This window comes from Triticum aestivum, chromosome 3A (assembly GCF_018294505.1).
Source record: "Triticum aestivum cultivar Chinese Spring chromosome 3A, IWGSC CS RefSeq v2.1, whole genome shotgun sequence".
NCBI lineage: Eukaryota > Viridiplantae > Streptophyta > Magnoliopsida > Poales > Poaceae > Triticum > Triticum aestivum.
Window position 1 is genome coordinate 139,668,099 of NC_057800.1, and position 6,285 is coordinate 139,674,383.

Consider the following 6,285-nt stretch of genomic DNA (forward strand, 5'->3'; position numbering starts at 1 on the left):
CAGATTGTATATTCGTCAGTAATATGCAAAGACTAAATGAGAGACACAATGTTTTGATTGCAGTCTTGCAGACAACATCTTGTTCAGCAAGTAGATGCCTTCCTATGCATGTATACCCCGACTGGATTGTAAGCCATTATCGAAATTTATTGGTATTGAAACAGAAGGGCATATGCTCTTAATCTCACCTTTAATCTCAAAATCTACCAGTAGGTTATAACATAAATCTTAGAGATTTTAATGATATGTATTGACCTGCAAGTCTTAACTTTTAATGATATTTTTTAGTACATTGTTCACCTTTTAGTCAACTTCCTTATGGATGTATTTCAAATACAACTTTCCCATGTAGTCAACCTTGAATATTAATTTATTGGAACCATTTAGATTAATTACAAGAAGTAGTCATTATATTTCTACATGGGTTGAAGTGAAGCAAATAAACAATTATCCTGTTTAATTCATGTAAAGTTCATATCTGTCATTACTAATGGAGGTGGCACCTTCAAACATGAGAAATTATGCAGTATATCCATTTTATTTTGTATCTAGCATTGTTGCTTACAGTGTAGGCTTTTTTGGGTCTTATGTGGGTGTATGATTTATTGCAGTATAATAAACATAACTGGATGTGTGATTTATATTCACTTTTCTTCCTTCATGCTTTGCTTTTCTTCTCTCTCTCTCTGTGTGTGCGTGCGCGCTTGTGTGTGTGTGCGTGTGTGCTTGTGTGTGTGTGTGTGCGTGTTTGTGTTATGCTAGATGGCTCATCCTCATCGTTTCGATTTCTCAAATTGATGCATTATTTTGTATCTCTTAGTTCAGGGACACACCTATTTTGAAAGTACAACAGGTGAATTTAATTTTGAGGAATATCAAGAAGAAATAATACACGCTCCTAAGTTTACCCGTGCAATTTAGCATTATTTAAAACTTACAATGTCCATTTCCTCTAATTATTTCAGAGATCTTACGTGCTCTTCCTGTTGGTATGTGGCTCTGGCTCGAGGTTCGTGTTGGTATGTGGAACAAATTGGTTGCCAACCTGGGACATGAGGAAAATTGCTTTTGTAGACAGGACCAGTGAGATGGATGGCTTATTTACTGATTTTGTGCTTTGATCTGGTTTGGATTTCCTCCGATGACTTGCTCTTCCTGCGTAGCTCAACGCTGCATCGCTCAGTTCGTTTGCTTGCTTCCTTTGCTTGGCTCAGGGAGGAGAAGGCCAGGACTAGCGGCAAGGACCTAAGGGTCTTGCGTCACAGCCTTTGCCCAGAAGGCGAAGACCCAAAACTAAATTCTTTGTTTTTAACTTCCAAAAAATTACATGGTACATAACTATTAGTAGACTTTAGATCTCAACCATTATAATCTAGATCAATTGATCTTTGCCAAGCTTTTTTTGATATGTATACTACAAATTTATTTTCCAATCTAAGTACACAAAGTTTTCTTTTAAAGAGCTGAGTAAGTTATAAGAAAGAAGCAGGAGTCCGACTTCTCCTTTTGGTATTGAACATAATCACATGTATTTTGATTGGACTCTTCCTTAGGGTCTTCTTTTTTTATTTGGATTCTTTTTTTAGTCTACCATAAGATGGCTACCGAAAACCTTGTGGTTGTCGTGTTACGCAGCTAAGTTTTTTAATAGAAAGGCATTGATCTATCTATACTTTTTTTTAGAATGATATGTGACATGTTAAACTATTTGTACATGGTAATATTTATAAGTAACGCCACATTTTTAAATCTCATTTGTTAATATGTGAAATTTATGGTTCAGATATTTTAATCTACATGGTCAAACATGATGGCTTGTTTGCCTTTTGTTTGAAGTATTTAACACTCCAAATATATGAACATGTTAAACTATTTGCTCTGTATGTAGTCTGCGTTAGAATCTCGAAAAAGACTTATATTTAGGAATGGAGGGATTAGATAGCACCTGTATAAAAACGCTTTCAGGTGTTATCTATCATTTGTGATGCAGTGCAAAACTGTTCTATATTCTTAAACCACTTTCTTTTATTTTGTGCATCAGATGAGTCAATATAGGTCATTGAATTACATTTTTTTATACATTGCAATTAAAGTGGAATTCAATTTTATATACATGCATTATGTTTATTATGCAATAAGTAAGTTTTTAAAAAAGCCTGTGGCAACGCACGGGCATTCTACTAGTATCCATAAGTTCTTGGCTGTCCGAATTGACGATAATCCTGTTACTTCCAGCCGATGCAGAAGTTGAGGGCCAAATTTGAGGGCCAAGACTTCTGCAATAAGAACATCGTAAGATGACTCGATGATGCGAACCAACATGTGGTTGGATGGTTAGAGGGACAGTAATATTTCAGCCCACTAGGGTTTAAGTCCTGGTGCTCGCATTATTTTTGTATTTATTTTAGGATTTCCGACGATGCGTTTTCAGTGGGAGGTGACGGTTCAGTGGGAGGAGACGTTTTCGTCGATGACGAAGCGCTTATGATGACTTCGTAAATCCTAAGATGATATGTCAGCTCAGTCTCTTGAAGGTGTTCATAAGGGTAGGACGTGCGTGTGTGCATTCATATGGACGAGTGTATGCGCATATGTATGAGCGCTTGCGTCTTTACTGTGTTAAAAAAATAGGACTTGCTGATGGCGTCCTTGTAAAATCTGCAGCATGTAAGTTTAGCAAGGAAATAACCGTTACCACCCGAAAAATAAAATAAAACATAACGTTACGATCGACGAGCTGACGGAACGACACGGCGACGCGCCATGTCTACGTGCAGTCGCGCTCCACTCCGACACGGAAGAGTCTTTGTCCGGCTCGGCCTGCACGTAACGTAAACCGTCATGTGGTAATATAGCGAGTAAGTAGTAGGCAGATATAGGTACAGTATTCCTACCCGCCGCCGGCCGGCCTAATTCAGATCGATCGACATGCACATGACATGACCGGGCGGCTACCCGAGGACATGCTCCTGAACGTCCTGCGCCGCCCGCCTCCCTCCCTGCAGCCTCGCGGCGTGCCGCTGCGTCCGCAAGGAATGGCGCGCCACCGTCGACGGCCACCGCCTACTGCGCACTGACCTTCTCCCGCTCTCGCTCGATGGCGACTTCCTCGAGCTGCGCGACCCGGACCTGCCCCTCGAGCGGATGGAGCACCCCATGCATGCCCGCGCTCTTCTCACGCCGCGCCACGGCGCGCCGAATCGCCGCCAGCCTCGGCTACCCGGACGCCCCCCTGCGTGTTCGACTGCGGCGTGCAGGATGTTAGTTAAACCCTGAACCGATCGTAGTTGGGCCGGTTTTCCCAGTTCTTTAGCTTTGCTTTGCATGTAATAAGGTGCATGGTCGTGGTTTGTGCGTGCAGTGCGCGACTAGGAGTAGGAGGTGACCGCGGTGAGCACGCCCTCTTCGTGAACGTGGGATGGCACGTTCGAAGGAACGGGGTTGTGGCGTGCGAATCGGTCAGGTCTGTTGGTTTTCTTACTGAATAAGAGGAAGCGAGTAAACTGAAAAGCAGCAAGTTGTGCGCCGCGCAAAAATCCACTGTCTCATGTGAGTTCATCGAGAGCGAGAGCGAGAGAGAGGACACGAGCGCGGCGGCTGCCTGACAATTGGTATCAGAGCCACCGGCAATGAGGGGCCATGGCGGGCAGCAGGGAGGCCGGCACCGGCGAGGTGTCGGACACAGCTGCCCAGGGACTCGGCGGGGAGGCGACGCCAAGGGCGCACACGGAGACGCGGGGACGGAGCCGCGGACGCAGTCGTGTCAGGAGAAACCAGGGCGAGGTGATCGTCCACGAGCGCGTGATCCGGGAGGCAACCGGGCACGGCGGCGCGGTCGTCTACCCCTCGCTGACACCGACCAACTACATCGAGTGGGCCCGGATCATGCAGATCAACCTGTGCGCCTATGAGAGGCCATGCTCGGCGAGGGCATGGTCACCGATCGGGAGGACATGGCGGTGCTCGCCGCGCTCATCCGCCCCGTGCCTCCTGAGATGCACGGCATCCTCGCCGTCAAGAACTCCGCGTACGAAGCATGTGAGGCCGTGCGTACGATGCGGCTAGGAGCGACCCGTGTCAGGGAGGCGACGGCCCAACGCCTCCACAGCGACTTCGAGCAGATCACGTTCAGGGATGGCGAAACCTTGGACGCCTTCGCCATGCGCATCACCCGGTCTCGCCAACAACCTCCGATCGCTGGGCGACAACGTGGAGGAGGTCCGCGTGGTCCGGAAGATTCTGCGCGTGGTGCCGGCACGTTATGCGCAGACCGCCTGCGCCATCGAGACGCTCCTTGACCTGTCGACTCTAACGGTAGAGGAGCTAGTTGGTCGCCTCCGATCCGCGGAGGAACGTTACGCCGGCGACACGAAGAACCAGAGCGGCCAACTTCTGTTCACAGAGCAGGAGTGGGAGGCGCGCAGGAACCAGCGCGAACTCGGGCAAGGCTCTGGCTTGAATGGTGGCGGAAGCAGCAACGGCGGGCAACGGCAAGGCAAGCCGCCCGGCAACAGCGGGCAGCGGCACGGCCGTGACATGACAAAGGGGAAGTGTTATAACTGCAATAAACCAGGGCACTTCTCCAGGGACTGCAAGGAGCCACGCCGTGAACGGCGAGGACAAGGACAGGGCGCGCCGGACCAGCCGTCGGCGGCCTAGCCCCAGCAAAGGGCCAATCTGGCCCGGATCGACGACGACGAGGCTGGCCTCCTGGTGGCGCAGTCTTGTACTCTCCACGAGTGGGAGCCCGCGCTCCTGATGGCCACGGTTCCCCTGTCCAGCGCCCACAAGGAGGAGGAGGGCGCCGCCATGGCGCACAAGCCTGCCATCGACGCGCCCACCCACGTTGAGCTGGTCGAGGACCAGGTGCACCTGTCCAAGGAGGGACGTGGCGACAACGTCTGGTTCCTCGACACAGGAGCCAGCAACCACATGACTGGCGTGAGGGGAGTCTTCGCCGAGCTCGACACCGGCGTCACGGGCACGGTCAAGTTCGGGGACGGCTCGTTGGTGGAAATCCAAGGGCGTGGCACGATTCTCTTCACCTGCCACAATGGTGAGCACCGCGCTCTGACTAATATTTACTACATCCCTCGGCTACGCAACAACATTGTCAGTCTCGGGCAGCTCAACGAAACAGGCTGTCAGACTCTCATCGAGCATGGCGTCCTCCGCCTGCGTGACCAGCAGCGGCAGCTCCTGGTCAAGGTGGAGCGCACCAGGAACCGACTGTACGTGGTCACGCTGGCTGTCACGCAGCCGGTGTGCCTCGCCGCGCATGCGGGTGAGGTGGCCTGGACATGGCATGATCGCTATGGGCACCTGAACTTCGACACACTCCGGAAGCTCGCACGCCACGACATGGTGCGCGGACTCCCAACGATTGAGCACGCACAACAGCTCTGCGAGAGTTGCCTGGCGGGCAAGCAGAGGCGGGCGCTGTTCCCGCAGGCTGCCACGCGCCACGCGGAGGGGCTCCTGGACCTCGTGCACGGTGACCTCTGCGGGCCGATCGCTCCGGCCACTGCGGGACGGAGGCGGTACTTCCTCCTCCTTGTCGATGATCTGAGCCGCTACATGTGGATGAGGCTGCTCACTACGAAGGACGAGGTGGCCGCAGAGATAAGGCGCTTCAAGGCCGGCGTCGAGGTCGAGACCGGCCGCAAGCTTCGCCTTCTTCGCACTGATCGCAGTGGAGAGTTCACCGCCGCCACGTTCACCACCTACTGCGCCGATGAGGGGGTGGGGCGCCAGCTAACGGCACCCTATTCCCCACAACAGAACGGCGTCGTGGAACGACGCAACCAAACCATCATCGCGGCGGCGAGGTGCCTTATGAAGGCGAAGGGGGTGTCGGCGAGATTCTGGGGGGAGGCGGTGGCGACCGCCGTCTATCTCCTCAACCGATCACCTATGAAGAGCGTGGACGGCAAGACCCCCTACGAGGTATGGCATGGGCATAAACCTAGTGTGGATCACCTGCGCGTGTTCGGCTGTGTGGCGCATGTCAAGGTGGTGAAACCGCATACCGCCAAGCTCGATGACCAGAGCACTCCCATGGTGTTCCTGGGATATGAGCCTGGAACGACGGGGTATCGAGTCTACGACCTAGTCCGTAATCGTGTACAGGTGTCTCGCGACCTCGTCTTCGACGAGGCCGCACGATGGGACTGGGAGAGCAATGCAGCAGCTCCGGTGGCCGTGGAGTTCACCGTTGACTCCTACTCCTACGCGGTGACACGACCGGCGGCACCGTCTTCACCAAGCACAGGCGCCCCAACCGCG